Source organism: Bubalus kerabau, chromosome 13, assembly GCF_029407905.1.
Source record: "Bubalus kerabau isolate K-KA32 ecotype Philippines breed swamp buffalo chromosome 13, PCC_UOA_SB_1v2, whole genome shotgun sequence".
Lineage (NCBI taxonomy): Eukaryota > Metazoa > Chordata > Mammalia > Artiodactyla > Bovidae > Bubalus > Bubalus kerabau.
This window is the reverse complement of record NC_073636.1, coordinates 41,544,475-41,563,170: the sequence shown is the minus strand read 5'-3', so window position 1 is coordinate 41,563,170 and position 18,696 is coordinate 41,544,475.

The following is an 18,696-nucleotide window of genomic DNA, read 5'->3' as shown; positions in this document are numbered from 1 at the left end:
TTTTCCCTCAAGCCTCACATAATTATAACTGAAGCAAATAACTTTTTGTTCTACTACTTTAGTGCAACAAAAAGTCTAATAAACTTGTGTATGAATAACAACAAAATCCTTTTACTTCTGGCAAATTATAGTATCTATAGGTGCAAATCAAAGAATCCATTCGAACCCCATGCACAAATGGCCTTGTGGATTCCACCAATAACTCTGTGCTTCTCCAGGGACTTTGAAGACTAGGGGAAAATATGGTTCACTTGAGCAAAGTGAAACCAACGTGTTATTTCAAGACACTGAAGCCACAAAGCTTGCTCTTTGCTGTGGGGTTGAGCCCTGTGCAAATCTTTCTTGGCAGCTTCCAAATTCCCTGCTTCACAAACATCATGGCTCTCAAACGTGGGGCATAAAACAATGATCCAAGGCACCTGCTAAGAAGGAAGAGGCTGGCGGTGGTGACTGGGGTGACAGACCAGGAGTCTGCATCTCACAGAGCATCTCAGGACCCGCAAGCTCGTGTCAGCAAGCAGCTGTCTAGGCAGCAGCCACTTCTCATCATTAGTCGGGCTTCGGGTGCAGGTCACTTTCAAGGTTACAAAGTGTTTTCAAGGACATTTAGTGGCTTAAGGAGCCCCAGGGAGTACCAGCAGCTTCTTGGGAGACCTGCCCCCTTGTCCCCTTGTGCCTTTCAGCAGAGACAGTTTTTCCTTCCTGAGTTTCACAAATAACCCATGTAAGAATCAGCTACTTTGAGGCTCAGTTGCAACAGAAAATCACAGCCAAAGAAAGGTAACCCAGTTACAAGACCATTTAAATTTTTGCTTCCTTTTCTCAAGCAATGCCCTAAGGCAGGGGTCCCCAACCTCTGGGAACTAATGCCTGGTCATCTGAGGTGGAGCTGATACAATAATAATAGAAATAAAGTGCACAGTAAATGCAACACACCTGGATCATCTCAAAAACCGACCTCCCCAAGTCCATGGAAAAATTGTCTTCCACAAAATGGTCACTGGTGCCCAAAAGGTTGGAGACTGCTGCTCTAAGGGATGGCACTGATATCTATTTCTTTAAAAGCTCTTTTTTTTTCATTCTCTTCACTTTCATCTCTTCTTGTCTGGACAGAAAAAAAAAAAAAAGTCTCTTGAGTACAGAATGGATTCTTGTCTTTCTTTCCTGCTTCATTTATGTTCTTGCTATATTCTTTTATTCCTGACCAGTAATTTTATCTTTTTTCCCTTAAAGTACTTAGCCTCATTGACTTGTACAATTTTATGTCCTGGATTGTGCTCTGAGGACTACCCATGACCCTGATTCTTTGACATGGCCAATTGCCAGGTGCTCTGGGAGGACCAGAAGAGAGAAGAGATAGCGTGGTGACTGACCATCCACCCACCACAAATGAATGCACTGAGCCTCAAAGAACATGTGAAGCCCATTTGTCCTTTACTAAAGGACATTTGCACAGGAGTTCCTGTGGCTAAGAAACATTTGAAAACATGAATATGCATTTTCTAAGTTCATTTTTAGCACACTTTCATAAGTTGGATATCATTAATCCAAGTTTTCAAATGAGGAGACCATAATTTGCATGCTGCTTAGTTGCTCAGTCATGTCCAACTCTTTGTGACCCCACGGACTTTAGCCCACCAGGTGCCTCTGTCCATGGGATTCTTCAGGCAAGAATACTGGAGTGGGTTGCCATACCCTCCTCCAGGAGACCTGCCCGACCCAGGGATCAAATCTGGGTCTCCTGCATGGCAGGAAGATTCTTTACCTTCTGAGCTAATAGGGAAGTCTTCTAATTAAAGGTATAGTCACTAAGAAATTTTGTATAGGTGCAGGGATAGACAGGGAAAAAAAAATACTGAATAGATCTACGTATCCATGCATGTATCAGCAACACTGACTGGTGGCAGAGCTGTTTCCCCCAGGTTGTGTGTGTGTGTGTGTGTGTGTTAATTGCTCAGTAGTGTCCGACTCTCTGTGACCTCTTGGACTGCAGCCCAGCAGGCTCCTCTGTCCATGGGATTCTCCAGGCAAGAATATTGGAGTGAGTTTCCATGCCCTTTTCCAGGGGCTCTTCCTTACCCAGGGATCGAACATAGGTATCCCCCAGGTTAGTGGTTTGGAAAGGGCTTTCAACAAATGGTGCCCAGGAGACTGGTCATCCACAGAAAAGTGAAGTGAAAATTACTTCAGGCCACAAGCAAAACAAACAAACAAACAAACAAAAAAGGTGGGTTAAAAACTTAAATGTAAAAAGCAGAACCTCAGTGTTTTCAGCAGATAATATAAGGGAATATCTCTATGACCTTGGAGGTGAGTGAAGTCGCTCAGTCGTGTCCGACTCTTTGCATCCCCATGGACTATAGTCTATCAGGCTCCTCCATCCACAGGATTTTCCAGGCAATAGTACTGGAGTGGGTTGCCATTTCCTTCTCCAGGGTATCTTCCCAACCCAGGGATCGAATCCGGATCTCCCTTACTGTAGACAGACGCTTTACCATCTGAGCCACCAGGGAAGTTCTTATGACCTTGGGGGTAGGAGTTCTTAAATAATTCCCCAAAAACACCAACTTTAAGAAAAGAGATAAGCAAATTCAGTCATATTTTAACTAAAAAGTAAATGTTAGTAAAAAATAAAGGTAAAAAGAATGAAAAGCCTGTGGGGGCAAAGATTCTTGTAGCAAAGATGACAGACAAAGGGGTAGGAGACAGAATGTATAAACTATGCCCAAAATGCTGACAACCACAGCAACCCACAGCAGATAAACAGGAAGACATCTGAAGAGGAACTTCATAGGACAAAACTCGATTGGTTAAACACACAAAAGATATTCAACCAAACTGGGTTAGGCATAAGGGAACTGCAAAGAGTCACGACTGAAGCGACTGAGCACGCAGGCATGCAAGGGAACTGCAAATCACAAAATCAAATGATGGGACTTTCTTGTCAGTCCAGCCCCTCAGTCACTCCAGGGGCTCCTGATGACACGTCATGTGAAAGCTGAGTCTTTACACAGGAAGCTGTTTTAAAAAAATATATTTTTAAAAATGCCATCACTTGGTCTAGAAACTCTGCAATTAAATAGGAATTGATTAAAATATTTGCATTTTAAAATACAACTCATCAAGAAAAATAATGCCCTTCCTCACAATTCCGAAACTCAGTTTGCCATCCCCCGCTTCCTATAAGAACACCCTTAGGACTACCCTGGCGGTTCAGGGGTTAAGTTTTCTCTTTCCTATGCAAGAGGTTGCAAGTTTCATCCCTAGTCAGGAAACTAAGATCCCACAAGCCTCGGGTCCAAACACCAAAACACAAAACAGAAGCATTGTCGTAACAGATTCAATAAAAAATGGTCCACATCAAAAAAATCTTAAAAAAATAAAAAAATAACACCCTTAAGACATTCTCCTGACTTTGTCACCACAGCCTACACATCACGTGTTTCACAGTTAGCTGAAGGAGAATCCGGACATTTCCCTGCTGATGTTTCATCAAGTGTGGGGGCTGAAGATGGGGGTAGAACTTGACATTCATGGTTTACGTCCCTGTCTTGTTTTCACATCTCCTCCACTCAGCCCGGGGAGGTGGGCCAACCCCTTTAAAGCAAGCCCAATGGCACAGGCTCTGGTTTAAGGGACCATCCCATAAAACAGCGTGTGACGGGACCAGAACACCTGCCTTTTAAGGCACTTCCTCCCCGTCACGGAAGACTGGACTCGGCCATGGTGCCTGGGATTTCTCTGACAGCCCGAGCATCTTCCAAGGCCCTGGGTACAGGTGTGAAACAGATCTTCCCCAGCCGGCGCCTGGTCTTCAAGTAGAGCGGGATGAGGTGTCACGGACCGCGGCCGTTCTCAGGGAAGAAGCCGCTGGGGAGACGGGAGGATGGCCTGGGTAGCCAAGTGTTCAGGGCTGAGTGCAAATTTCCCTCATTTATACAACAGCAAATAAATATCTGTCTGGCCGAGAAGGTGACTGTATATACAGGTGTCTACTTGGCCATCCCTTATTTTATTTGCGCACATGAAGGGGAGACTGTGTAGAAACACAGATGTGCCTCTGGGTCCCCTGGGCCACGCTCGGCATGAAAGATGTAAGACAGTAAGGGGCAGGGAGGGAGAGGTCTCCCTGGACCCTAGGGGTTTCTGCCACAGGCCCACAGATGGGCCCCCTAAGGATGGGTTTCTAGGCTTAGAGCACGTGGGTTGGGCCCATCTTTCCGAACCCCATGCCTGTGAGAAATTCTGGAGTCAGTCACAGCAGAACTGTCATTTCCATTGTTTAGTCACTAAGTCGTGTCTCACTCTTTGCAACCTTATGGACTGTAGACCACCAGGTTCTTCTGTCCATGGGATTTCCCAGGCAAGAATCCTGAAGTGGATAGTCATTTCCTTCTCCAGGGCATCTTCCCAACCCAGGGATTGAACCCAGGTCTCCTGAAATGACAGGGGCGTTCTTTACCACTGAGCCACCAGACGTTTCACTTTCATTTCCATAATATCCTCCAAAGTTCCCTGGGGAACTCGACTTGGGCCTACACAGAGGACAGAGGGCTCTGAGGTCAAACTCACCTGAGTGCCAACCTTCCCCCCAACCTGCAAACTGCACGTAATCAGGAAAGATATGTAACTTCACCAAGCCTCTATTTCTTAATCTTTAAAATGAAGGTTACATGATCCAAGCGATTTACTATGAGGATTAAATGGGATGGTCTCTGTATGCCAGAACTTGTCACATAGTGATTACTTGACTATGAGTAGGGCTCCTAGGATCACATTCTTACTGGGAGTCTGACAGTAGGAACTGACCAAATATGCAATCTGAAGGTTCTCCAACCCCATCCAAAATGTTTGAGAGCCCTTTGTATCAGATAGAAGAGATCTAACTCTAGTTTACACAGATTGAAGGCCCTGCTCTGTCGTCTCATCTCAGTAGCTGGAGACTTAGGAAATGTAGTAAGTGGAGAGCCCATTGAGACTGAGATCAAATGTCCTCAAAATGCTGTAGAGGTGCCTCAGGAGGTCCCCAGTGTCTTTGGGGGGAAATCCATAGGCATGGAAGTTTTAGGATAACCAGTTTCAAATCCCTGACTTCGTGTGAACTCTTACCTCAAAATAGATGCACCCAGGGGTATATGTATGCAGGTAAAATAGCATGTGGGTGTCCATTCCCATGTTCTTTTTCATGGCTTCCCTCTTCCACTTCATTCATTCACTCATTCATTCACTCACTCATTCATTTATTCACTCATTCAGTATTCACCGATAAGGACACCTTATGCCCCAAGCCCCATTCTACCAACTCAGGATACAACAGCTGAACAAACAGACGAAAACCTCTGCATTTGTGACAGGACAGACAATAAACAAAGTGAAGCCGGTAGAATTGATAGCGTTTCCAATGGTGACACTTGCTAAGGAGAGAAGTAAAGCAGAAAGGGGGATTGGAGGAGGTAGGGGAAGTTGTTATTTTAGGAGAAACATTTAGGAAAGAAGGTGACATTTGGGTAAAGGTCCAAAAGAAATGAGGGAGCCAATCTGCATGTTTCTGGGGAAAAGATGTCCCAGGAAAAGGGACAGATTCCTGTGTATTGAGGCGGAGAGAGGTCTTGAGTGAGAAGCTCATGGGAATGAGCAGAAGGACTGTGGGGAAGCAGCATCCACCCTCATAGACCATCTTTTTATATTGAGATCTTGTCCGATGCAACCAGTTGGAGGGACCACTGTGTGTTGCCCAGAGACTGCTGATGTCAGATACACCACAGTCGGGAGTCTGTACAGCAAGTCTCCTCAGGCCATGGACACTAGTTAAAGGCCATCTGGCCCTTTGCAGCTGTTTTCTCTCAACACTGAGACTTCTGAAGATACAGAGAAGCAGGTCAGGACCCATGGAGATTCCCTTGGCAATGGGCTGCTTCCTGCTCCTGGGACCTTGGCTGGGAGCAGAAAGAAAATTTTTGCAGGATGGGTGGGTGCATCTGCAGTCCTAAATAGGTGGAGGACTGTGATGTCTGCTGGACAAGTAAAGGTTCTGAGCACATGAGAGCAGGCACAGCCTTTGAATGACCAAAGGCACAACCCATGACTCAGAAATGATGGTATCAAGAGGATGGACGACCTGGAGGAAAGAGAATTATTTGAATTTTATTTTGTTTCAGTGTGAACCTCAGTGAGGGGAGCAGACACCAAAATGCCTGTTGCAGGCAGAATTCTGGAATAGATTACACATTCTGCTTCCCTTGCAAAGGGAATCTGATCACAAGAAGCTAGCATGAGTTCACTGAGAAATAGCAATTTCACAGTAAACCTTCTTTCTTTTTTTTTAAGGAATTCTGGATTAAACTATATGGTGGGCATGAAGTTTTAGGGAAACATTTGGCCAAAGATCAAAGAAGAATCTTCTTTTCTTGCTAAAATCTGATTTAATCAAGAGGCTCTATTTATGATGCAGTGAGAGGAAAAAGAAATACAATTCTGATAAGAAATAGACGGTAATTAAAAACTTTTTTCAACAAAAGCTAAAGATAGCCTCCATAGACACTCAGTCCTCTGGTACAGAGATTTTTCCGTTTGAAGAGTCTCAAAGATGTGGGCAGAACTGAAGATCAACTTCACGTCTCATCCTGAGTCCTTTCCATCTTAAGAGAGGCAGAGGGACTTTGATGGCTGTCCAATGGTTAGGTCTCTGTGCCTCCACTGCAGGGGACACAAGTTTGATCTCTGATTGGGGAGCTAAGATATTACATGCCAAGTGGTGCAGCCAAAAGAAAAAGAAAGAGTAGCAGAAAGAGACAGTGGTTCTCCAAGTGTGACCTCCAGACATGAAGCAACAGCACCACCTGGGAATGTGTGAAAAATACTAATTCCCAGGCTCTGCCCCAGGCCTGCTGAGTCAGAAACTCTGGGGCTGGAACCTTGCAATCTGGGTTAACACACAAGCCCTCGGGATTCCTTTTGCCCTGAGTTGGAGAACTCCGCCTCCACAGGACAGAAAATGGACCTCTTGTGGGGTTTGTGCAAGTTACCTTGTACAGTGAAAGGACCTGATCCTTCTGGACTCTGCGCACATGGTGATGGCCCAGCAATCCCCCTGGTCCACTGAAAAGGTGCCACTGTCACCTGGCAAGTGGCCAAGGGGCCCTTGTGAACTGCCTGACTACTGTCAGATATTGGTAAGGAGTTTCATGATGCACTTTGGAAAATAAGGGGAAATGTAGAGAGACCCTTCTGACAATTTTGGAGGTCAGTAACTAGTTGCAAGGCTGCACCCCCAATATTCCCATGATGGAACAGCATCAGCCCAGAGGGAGGACCCCAGCCCTGCGACACATGACTCTGAGCTCTGTCTTATTGATGCACACATTTTATGAGTAACTTTGATGAAAATTCTCAGTGTGTCTTTTGGGTTATCTAACAATACACTAGGTTATTGATGGCGTATAATATAAATAAGGTTCAAAATCACTAAATTGCTTCAAAAAATTGTCTAGGACAAATGACTTTTTTTTAGATGTGGAACTCAAATGTCAATGCTGCTAAGTAAGTTGTAAAGAAATGATCCCGAAATGACATTTATGGAGACCTCTTGATGGTACTTTGCCATAAGATCTTTAAAAGGAATCAAGAGACACAGCAGCCACACATTTGGCTTCACTATTTGGTGGCCTTAAATTGACCACTGGGTCTTGAAGGAAGAAAGTCATAGATCTGTTCCATGCTGTCCTGGTCAGATCACCTGCGGAATTAGCTCAGCCTTGGGTGCCATGTATAATCAGAACTGACAATGAAAGGGAAGATGCCGAAGCTGTGTCTTGGTAAGTATTGAGGAAGTCTGTGGGTATGACACTTGGAAAAGGAAAACTCAGGACCTCGCCAGGCTTCTTGCCCTTGAAACACTGCACTGTGGGAGCAGACCGGGTTGGTTTGGTGTCGCCGCCAGGGACAGAACCTGAGCAAGGACAAACTGCAGGCACAGGTTACCATGCAATATACAAAAGATTTTCCCAAGAAACATAAAGGTTTCCCCAGGTTGCAGTAAACTCTGTTGCTCAGGTACTAAAATCTGAAAGACCACTTAGAGGGTGAGGTTGAAGGGATTCAAGCAGGGTAAAAATAAACTATCCTTAAAGTCTATTTAATCTCCCTCCACTTATACATACCAGTAAGTGTCCTGGTGGCTTTTTTTTTTTTTTTGATGTGCACATCATAAAAATAGTTAAATCTTGCAGTTCACTTACTGTGCTAGGCGCTTCTCTGAGCATTTTTCATGTATCCACTCATTTAATCATCTTGACTGCCCTATAAAAGATGCACAATTTTTATCCCCATTTTACAGAAGAGAAATCAAGGCAAAGAGGAAATGAGCTGTTTACCCAAGACTGTAAAGCGATGCTCTGCAGAGCTAGGGTTCCAAACAGGCCACCTGACTCCCGGGTCACATATGCCCTCCAGCTCTCCATCACGGGGATGATCCACAATAGCACGTGTGTCAAATCACTTCAGGTGTGGCCAACTCTTCACCACCCCATGGTATGTAGCCTGCCAGGCTCCTCTGTCCATGGGATTCTCCAGGCAAGAATACTGGAGTGGATAGCCATTCCCTTCTCCAGGAGCCTGATCCAGGGATTGAACCCTTGTCTCTTGAGTCTCCTACACTGGAGGCGGGTTCTTTACCACTAGTGCCACCGGGCAAGATCATGTAGTTAAAGGTATGGATGAATGAATGAGTGAATTCTGAAAGTTCCAGATGATTAAAATTATTGCCTTTCCATCAGGCTCCTTGTGCGGTCTGCAGTCACATTGTGGACTGAATGCCAAGAGTCCTGGGGCTTTGACCTTGGAACCTCCTGCCAGGTATGGATATGAGCTTTTGCTCCACACATGTTGTCGCCTGGCTTCCTGTACTTGGGGGTACAGGACTGTGACAAGCTCCCTTCCCAGCTTTCCAGATCTTTCCTGGCTTCACCTTTTTCCCATCTGTCCTTCCCTCCTTTGTTGACTTGCTTTTCCGACCTCACTCCTGCCCCTGGCCCCACGAGCCGTATGCAGAAATCACTTTTTTTTTTCTCTCTGCTGGAGTTACTTGCCATGGATGTGTCCCCAAGGCTGCATTGTGGGGACATCTGGCACACAGCTGCTGGGCAAGGGTCTACCTCATTGGCGCTCTCCACAGGGCCCCTCAGCTCCCATCTTTAATCTGTATCACCCTCCATGTTTCTACCTGGGACACTGCTATTGCCTAAGTCAGGGGGTATGTAAGAGTTTGGAAACAGGGCTGGTCTGTGAAGATAGCCATGTTTCTTTCAGTCCCAAACCTCTGATTTGACCTTCCTTGTGGACACGTAGGTTGGACCCCTGCCCTGACAAATTTCACCCCTCACACCTCCTCTGCAAACACCCACAGACACACTTCCATTGCTGAGGAGGTTATTGACAGCCTTGAAAATAGCAAATAACTTTGCAAATAATTTTCCTGATGTCAAAATGCTTCAGAAGGCTTCTCCATGCTCTCTCCATTCTGTTCGTTTTCAGAGGCAAGTGTGAGTCAAGAGCATAGACGCACGTACAGCTCTTTCACGCTGGTTTTCCTGTGCTCATATCTCTACGGAAGCCTTTCATTGCTTCCCAGGGGTGCACTCACCTTTGCATCTATTTTCAGAAATGACTAGCAAAAGAGATCCTTCTAGACCCCAGCTTGGCTAGCTAGAGAGATAATACAGTGTTAGCACACTTGATTACTCTCTGTTAGTTGCTCATTCGTAGAAATGATCCTTCTCAAGTTGAAGTCTGTTTCATTGTTGGCTCACCAACAGACAACCTTCTCCAGCCTGGGATTGATACAACTAGGTGACCAAAACCATCCAGCTGGCTGTCTGGGCTCATCCACGTTCACCCAGGCTATTCCCTGGACCCTGCTGAACACATGCATAATTTCTCAAACTTGCACTCTTATGCATTTGTTGATTAAATTTGGGAAGAGTCATAATTACTGTGACATAAATGTGTTCAACTGTGGAAATCCTGTCCTTAGAAGAATCTGGCCCAGGCTCCTGCAGTCAATCAAGGGCTTCAAAGCAAACAACTAGGAGCATCTAAAGTGACAACAGTTGCCTGACAAATTGCCATTTCGAATCTCTTTGAACTAGAAGAGTGAACTTAATAGCTTTCAGCCACTGATTGTTTTCTTTAAACTGACTTTTCTTCTTGTCTTTTGGATCATCTGCTGAGCCCCTGCTTCTGTAGCCTTGGAGACTGTTGTTGCCCTCTGTTTAGGTTAAAATTAAGATATTTCATACCATTTAGTGGCTGCCATTTGAATTTTGTTTTCAACTGACCAAGTCAATCACGGGGCTGGAAGAGAGCCAGCCAGGAAAGTCATTGCTATCAGTGGGGACGGCTGGTCACAGCCACACTGAAATCAAACACATTTCTGTTCAAGAGCCAATTTTAAATTAGCATTGGATACAGAGACCATCAATTTCGCCACCCCACTCTGGATTGATTATGGCAAAGCGGCCTCTCAGTGCAGCTGCGGCGAGGCGCAGGTGGCCTTCTCCATGGACACCTTCGTGTGCATCCTGCAGTCGGAGCGCTATGAGCTGTGGAAGCCCGGGCAGGACCGGGCAGTGGCGAATCACGACGAGCCTCGGTTCCGGGCGGCAGGAGCTGAGCGCCTGGAGGGAGGTGCACTCACCCTGGGGAACCCGGATCGCCTGCAATGCCCAGGAGCCGCGCCAGACCCTGCCGCGGACGCCAGGTCCATCTGCTCCAGATCACCACCCAACTGGCAGATGTGTTTCTCATCGTCATCCTCGGAAAAGGGGTACTCCAGAGCTGACTGTCCGACCCGGGCAAAGAGGAGCCTCTCCAAAGACTCAGATCTGAGACGCAGCCCCGCCCTGCAGAGGGAACCTGGATGGAACAACCCAGCCCGTGGGCTCCAACGTCTTGCTAAGGCCTCTGAGTAGACTGCTCTTAGGAGAAGCCTTTATACCCCACTGCTCTTGGGTGTGGACGATCCTCGAGACTGCTCAACACTTACATTTCAGAGCTTTGGGTATTAGAAGGTCATTATTTGGAGGAGGAAATGGCAACCCACTCCCGTGTTCTTGCCTGGAGAATCCCAGGGGCAGGGAAGTCTGGTGGGCTGCCGTCTATGAGGTCGCACAGAGTCGGACATGACTGAAGCGACTTAGCAGCAGCACAGAGACCTGACTGATGAACCCAGGATATCACCACGGGGTGGCATGGATGGAGCACTGTTGCTTCACTTAATCCCCAGAACTATGTTTTTATAAAGCAAGACTGTCCAGTGTGGCAGCCATGGATCACCTGTGGACATTTAAGTTTAAACTGAAATGAAATGAAATGAAATGAAAATTCAATTTCTCCACATCAGTAGACAGGTATGACATGCTCAGTGGCCACAGATGGCCAGTGACCACTGTCCTGGACAGCACAGATACAGGACATTTCCATCATTCCAGAGGTTCCTATTGGGCAATGCTACTTTAATATAAAGTAGACATTGTTCTTTTCATTGTTCAGATGTAAACAGTGAGCTGCAGGTAAGCTAAGCCACTTGGCCAGGGTCACAGTACGAATGCATGCCCCTTTAGGACTCTGAGTCAAAACTCCCACAGTCGTGGGATCTCACTTGGTTCCCTCCATGTTCCTCCTGCTGTGGGTCTCTCTCCTCATGACCTTTCCTCCTAAGATGTCCAGCGTCCCCTCCCCATACCTTTCACCAATTTAACTCCCAGGCAGCCCTTGGTACTCAGGCCAGCGATACTTCCTTCAACCATGATGCTTCACGAGGCTCAGGGCTTGTCGCATCACTCTCTGTCCTCCTTCTCAGCCTGTACTTATCCATTTCCTTATAATAATTTGGGGAACTCTTATGGTTTCTTGGTTAAACTTCTGCATGGAGATTTTATAATGGGCTTGTTACTGTACTACATGCACGCATAAAGAAACACACAAGCGAGTGCATGTTTAAGATTTTTTTGATGTGGGCTATTTTTTTTTAATCTTTAATGAATTTTGGACAATGCTGCCTCTGCTTGATGTTTCATTCCTTTGCCCTGCAACACGTGGAATCTTAGCTCCCCGACCAGGGATCAAACCCACACCCACCTCAGCGGAAAGCAAAGTCTCCACCACTGGGCCACCAGGGAAAACCCATAAATGCACTTTTGTTCTTCTATGCTGTAAGGAATCAAGCTAAGTAGATGTGAAGAGATGTCCTGTAGTCAGATCTAAGTAAGATCTTTGGTGCGGGATCGAGACTTTACCCCCTCTTGTCGGTAACTCCACAGCTAACTCCATGCACCACATTGAGAAAAGGTCAATATTTACACTCAAAAATGTTGTTTTGGTGTCAGTCATTATTACATGCTTCATTTCTCAGCCAACAACACCTGTAGCAGATTCTGTCGAGGTCCAGCCATTTCCTTCAGGTGGGGCCGCCTTAGTGCAGAATTTCAAGCAGCCAATGGCTACATCTCTTCATTGGGTCATTCCCTGAAACCTTGAAAGGTGACTCTGTCTGAGAGCACAGCGGTGGCCTCAGACAGCGCTTAACTCATGACTGATTTGCCGGGAGGCTGATTCCCCAGCCTCTTAGCACCTCAGGCTGGCCGACTTTGAGAAGCATGTTTTATACCTTTATCCAGAGTTTCATAGCATTAAGCTGTAATGACCCACAGTGATAACTTGCTTGGAAACTCGTTCTTAGCCTCACCTCCCCACTCTTCTCAGGCCGTCCTGGGATCACCCTGTGCTTGGACACTCTACTCCTGAGTAGCTGGAAATAATGTTGGAATCCATGACACACACACTGTGGGAACAGAAATGATAATGGGTGACATGAGGACGGCAAAGACTCAGGAAGGAAAAATAAGTGTTAAAGTCTACTGGGTCGGCCTCCGAGACAGCATTTCACATACTCATCCACACAACCCTGTGACATCAGGTAAGGCAAGAGGAAGAAATGGGAGCTGAAAGTCATACAAGGTGCTGCGCAGGTTCTGGACAAGATCCTACAAAGCTGCCCCAGCCTGTGTGTCTCCTCGAAGTAATATTATGAGATAACAGACGTGCAGGACAATTGAAGAAGGAAATGGCTACCCACTCCAGTCTTCTTGCCTGGGAAATCCCATGGACAGAGGAGCCTGGTGGACTATAGTCCATGGGGTCGTAGAGTTGGGCATGACTCAGCAACTAAGTACAGCACAGTATAGCTTCCCCGGTGGCTCAAATGGTAAAGAATCTGCCTGCAAGGTGGGAGACCTGGGTTCCATCTCTGGGTCACAAAAAGTTGGACATGACGGGGTGACTAAACAACACCACCAAACGCCAGATAATTGGCTTCCCACGTGGCGCAGTGGTAAAGAATGTGCCTGTCAAAGCAAGAGACTTAGGAGATGCGGGTTCGATCCCTGGGTTGGGAAGATCCCCTGGAGGAAGAAATGGCAACCCAGTCTAGTATTCTTGCTAGGAAATTCTACTTAAGAGGAGCCTGGCGGGCTACAGTCCACAGGGTCGCACACAGTCGGACACGACTGAGTGACTGAGCACACATGCAGACACACAAGGTAATTACTAGGTGATCAGACAAGAAGGGAGTCATGAGGGGTTAAGATGACCAGACGGTAATCCTTGGGATACTTGACCTGGGGGACACTTTGGAGAGGAGAGTGGACAGGGCATTCAGGAAGCAAGATCAGACTCAGAGGCCAGAATGCACATTTTTGGCTTCACGTGTTTTCATTTATTTCTGAGCATATTTTGCCTTTGGCTTCTCCTATTTTAAACATTTAAAAAGAACACATCTCAAAATACTTATCTTTTCTGCCGTTGTTGCCGGGCATCTGAATGAACACACATTAAAAGGAGATGGATCCTTGTGAACGTGTGGGCCAGTTTTGAATAAAACATGAAAGGAGAGAGTTATTATCTTTAGAGTCATAGACAGAAAACAAAGCTAATTGGCATCATCCCTTCATTACTGGTTGGGCATCTTTCAGAAAATAAGTGGGAGTGGAGGCCATGTTTCTATGGTAAAAGGAGATAGGCTTCTGTTAGAGCTAAGGTGGCCAGTGTGGCTGATTCAACACACAAACATAGACAGTCTCTCTCTCTTTTTTAAGATTGTTTTCATGTGGACCATTTTTAAAGTCTCTGTTGAATTTGTTGAAATATTGCTTCTGTCTTATGTTTTGGTTTCTTGGCATGTAGGATCTTATCTCCCAGACCAGGGATTGAACCTGAATCCTCTGCATTGGAAGGTGAAGTCTTAACCACTGAACAGCTAGAGAAGTCCCATGGACTATCTCTTAAGTCAACCTCTGGATGGAGAGCAGAGACAGAAGAGGAGAAAGGATGGGGGGATATCACAGAGGGAAGGGTAGGGATGAAGTGTGCTGGGCAAGCGTCCAGGGCACTGCAAGGAAGTTCCTAAAGATTCTGAGGTGTGTGGCCATGGGTAACAACTTTGATCCCCATCCCTGGTGAGATGGTAGCATAAACTGCAACTGGGACTCCTCTGGGTCCCTGGAGGTGACTGGACTGAGGTTCTCTGGAGTTGACTTCGGGCAGAGAGTGAACTACATGGGATGAGAGGTTATTTTTGTTTGTGTGCAGGTATTTATATACACATAAATGTGAGACATGTGTGTGTGTGTATGTGCATGCACACACATGTGTATGTAAACATATATGTGTATATTATATCTTATTCAATCTTCACCTGACCCAATGGTCTAGACCTTTCACCTTGCAGAAAACTGGGACTTCTTGATACTTTACATCAAACTCTAGGCTTTTCTCATGTTCTTCTGGTTTGCCACCTCTCTCTTAGTTGAGGAGGAAGGTTTACTAATTGGTTTCGTTCAGGTTTTAGTTCAATTAAAACAAGCAGCACGCCCATTATGTACCCTATCTCGGGGACATGGAGGTACACCCAATCCAGTTCTGCTCCTCGAGGGACACAGACAAGTAAGCACCCTAGATGACACTGCCAGCCCCTCAGTCCATGCCAGGGACCCTGGCACATGGTTCCAGGTGTCTCTGACTGAGAACTTACCCAGAGTTTGAGGGAAGCTGGAGATGCCAGAGAGTTGGTGTTCCTCAAGGAACCCCCCAGAAGGAGGGACCGGCAGAGGCCAGTGAACACGTGTGCTTCCTTGCTCTCTGATGCGTCTGCTCTTGGAGGCTGTTCTCACCCTGAACCCACCCCCCACACCTGGGGCCACAACTCACCCTTCAAGGGCTTTCCTCTCCTCTCCACCTCTCGCCAGTGGCCCCCGGGGTCGCCTCCCAAATCCAGGGTTGGAATCCTGGTCTCTGGGTTTTCCTTCTTGGGGGCAGGGCGCACACTAAGACAGCATCCATGTCCTACACCACAGGGTGCTGAGCACACGTGCTGCCCAGAACAGGGGAAGGCAACGAGAAACAGCACATCCCAGGGCAGAGGGGTGAGGTGAGGGTGGGTGGGAGGAAGACAATTTCTCCCAGATGGAGTCCCGATAGCCCTCATGAGGCTGGTGAACTGAGTTCATCAGAGTCTGTGGCTACAAGAAGGGGTTCCGGAACACAGAGGAGGGAGGACCCACAAAGGGAAGGCCTGAGGACGCTTGCAGACCTGGGGGACAATGGGATCCTCTGGGGCATCATTCGTTTCATCTGTGCCATGGGGCTATGGGTCCGAATAACCTTATCGAGGCTGCTCATCATCAGTATTCTGCAAGTTAACTCTCACTCAGGGGAAGTAACTAGATGCCAGGATTATGGACCACTGATGCTTGACAAGACCCCTTCAGCACAAGGTTGGAGTGAAGAAGAGTGTGAGGGAAGTCAGTGCCCCTCTGGGGGCTGCTTTTATTTAGAGTAGATCTTTTTTAAAAATATTTATTTATTTGTATATATTTGGCTGTGCCAAGTCTTAGTTGCAGCATGTGGGATCTTTAGTTGCAGTATGTGAACTCTTGGGCTTCCCTGGTGGCGCTAGTGGTAAAGAATCCTCCTGCCAATGCAGAAGATGCAAGAGACATGAGCTCAATCCCTGGGTTGGGAAGATCCCCTGGAGAAGGGCATGGCAACCTACTCCAGTATTCTTGCCTGGAGAATCCCATGGACAGAGGAGCCTGGCGGGCTACAGTCCATAGGGTTGCAGAGTCAGACATGACTGAAGCCACTTAGCACGCACACATGTGAACTCAGCTGCAGCACGTGGGATCTAGTTCCCTGACTAGGGATGGAACCCAGGCCCCCCACATCGGGAACTCAGAGTCTTAACTTCTGGACCACCAGGGAAGTTCCCGAGGGCCTGCTTTTAATTCAAGCCACCCTAAGGGATGAGACTTGGTGGACGGGAACACACAAGGAAGGGTGGGAGGGGTGGGGTTTTGGAGGGGAAACTGAGTCTCGAAGAGGGAGAAATGGAGAGAAAAAGAGACGACTCATCTGCAGATGGAAAAGTTGGCTTCAAAACATGAGCTAGCCGAATGGAATTACTGGCAGAAGGAGCCTAGATGACGGCTTGGGGCGCAGGCTGGGTGGAGGCGGCGTCACGCTGCTCCTCTTGGCGTGGTCCTCGTGTGAAGGAGACACTGCCCTGCCTGCCGGAGTGCTCACCACAGTGGGTTTCAGAGCCAGGAGTCAAGGCACAGATTTGTTCAACATCGCAAAGGAAACGTCTGGGATTTGTTCAGGTGCACACCAGATGTCGTGCTGGCGTTAGCCCTGCAAGCGAGCGATGACTCTTGGAAATCTACCGCCGGCCCTGGAGCCCGTGGTTAACCCTTAGGAGATCATGGATGCCAAGCCTGAGACCAACCATGGTCAAGAGGGGCTGGGGGTCTCAAGTCAGGCACTCAGCCCCACCTGTTCACCATAGCTGCAGGCACCAGGGGTAGCACGTGAGTCTCTAGATGGTAAAGGATTTCCTTAGGGCACCAGGATCCCATACGGGAGAGACAGTTGGTAACAACCTGCACGTTGAAATTCCTTTAACTAATTGCAAGGTCCTGTATCAGGAAAAAAAACAGAGCATTAAATGTGCTGTGTGTTCTCAGAGTTTTTGTGGGTGTGGTTGGGAGACGAGCTCCCAGGAGGAAGGAACTGTTCTTACTCCTGTCCTACCTCCATGCCCCAGTGATGCACGCAACAGGTATCTCATAGCTGCTGCTGGAGGTCGTTATGGATCTCGGGTCCGCTGCATGCTGGCTGCACAACTCTATCATGTGACATCTCTGGGCCTTGGTTTCCTCATTTATAACACGAGAGACTTTCCTGAGATGAAATCTCCCCTTTTCTCTCCATAAAAGGCACATTCGATCCAAAGCGATTCTAGGCAGGCAGCAGCCACCAACAGGAAGGGATGGAGGCTGAGAGGTGAGTTTGTTATTAAGGGCATGTCCCCGTTAGTCGAAGAGGTTCTTGCAGCATTCTTTTCCATTTTGTTTGAATGTGACCCCCTTTACCACAGAGCAAGGTCCTTTGCTTTGTATACTCAAGAGCTTGACTTCCAAAACTGAGTGGAATAAAGGATTTTTATGTATTTGTTTTTCTTTTAAGCAGCCCTTCATCGGTATAATTTTAATTTTTCCCTTTAAAGCAACTGCATGATAATTGCCAGAAACGTCCAATTTTCTTTTCAGTCCTTAAATCTGCGATTGAGGGAAATTCTGAGGGAAATTCTGTCCAAGAATCTTGTGGAGACTCAACTGGAGATGGGAAGATTCATCAGCAGTAACTGACCCTTCAGCACCGCTTGCTGTTTGTCCTACCACGCACCCTCCCATGGGACAGACAGACAGCAGGTTACTCAAGGATGGGAGGGAGGGACAAAGCTCACTCATTCCCTGCCTCTGTCACCCATCTAACCGGGATTTACTGAGCCCCTCCCATGGGCCAGACCATACCGTGTATTGAGAATTTGGGGGTGGGCCAGACAGTCGTGGCCTTTTCCTCCAAGGACTCAAAGCAGCGTCTCTCTGGCAGAGATTTGCATAGAGACCGTCAGACATGAAAACAACCAGAGAGCTCATTTCACTAACAGGTCTCACCCAGACTGAAAGCTGATCAGAAAAGGCAAGGCGAAGGCACATTCGGTGAGCACCAATATCAGCCAGAACCAGAACCATGTGGAATCACTGATGGATGTAGATGCCTATATGGAACTTTTCCAGCATCCTGGCCAGAGGGCTGATTCTACTGGTGAAATCCCTCTACCTGGATTTCAGGGGGACTTTTCCCTGATAAGGACCAATAGTGATTATTGCTGTGGTGATTACTTCCCTGTATTCACAGTACCAGCTGACCTTAGGTGGTTATATCATACAAAATTCTCAGGGCTTTTTTTGGTGGGAAATGACAGGAGTCTGGACTTCTCCCCCACAATCTGGCTCCTAGGACATGAGGAAAGCCAGTTGCAGATAAAATTCTGACACTCAGGTAGACCTTTCCAGTGAAGTAGTAGTCATTACCAAAGCAGCACAGAAGCAGCTGAGGCCCTGCGAGCCCAGGGAAGCCCCCGCTTGGTCTTTGCAGGTGCCTTGTCCTCAACCTTGCGTTGAAGTCCACATGATCCCATAGACAGGCTTTGGCTCACAGGGTGGCCCTCTTCAGGCGAGGGAAACCTCTGGATTTCTCACTGTCTGTAGAAGCAGGGAAAGATCCACGCTTGGGTAGGGT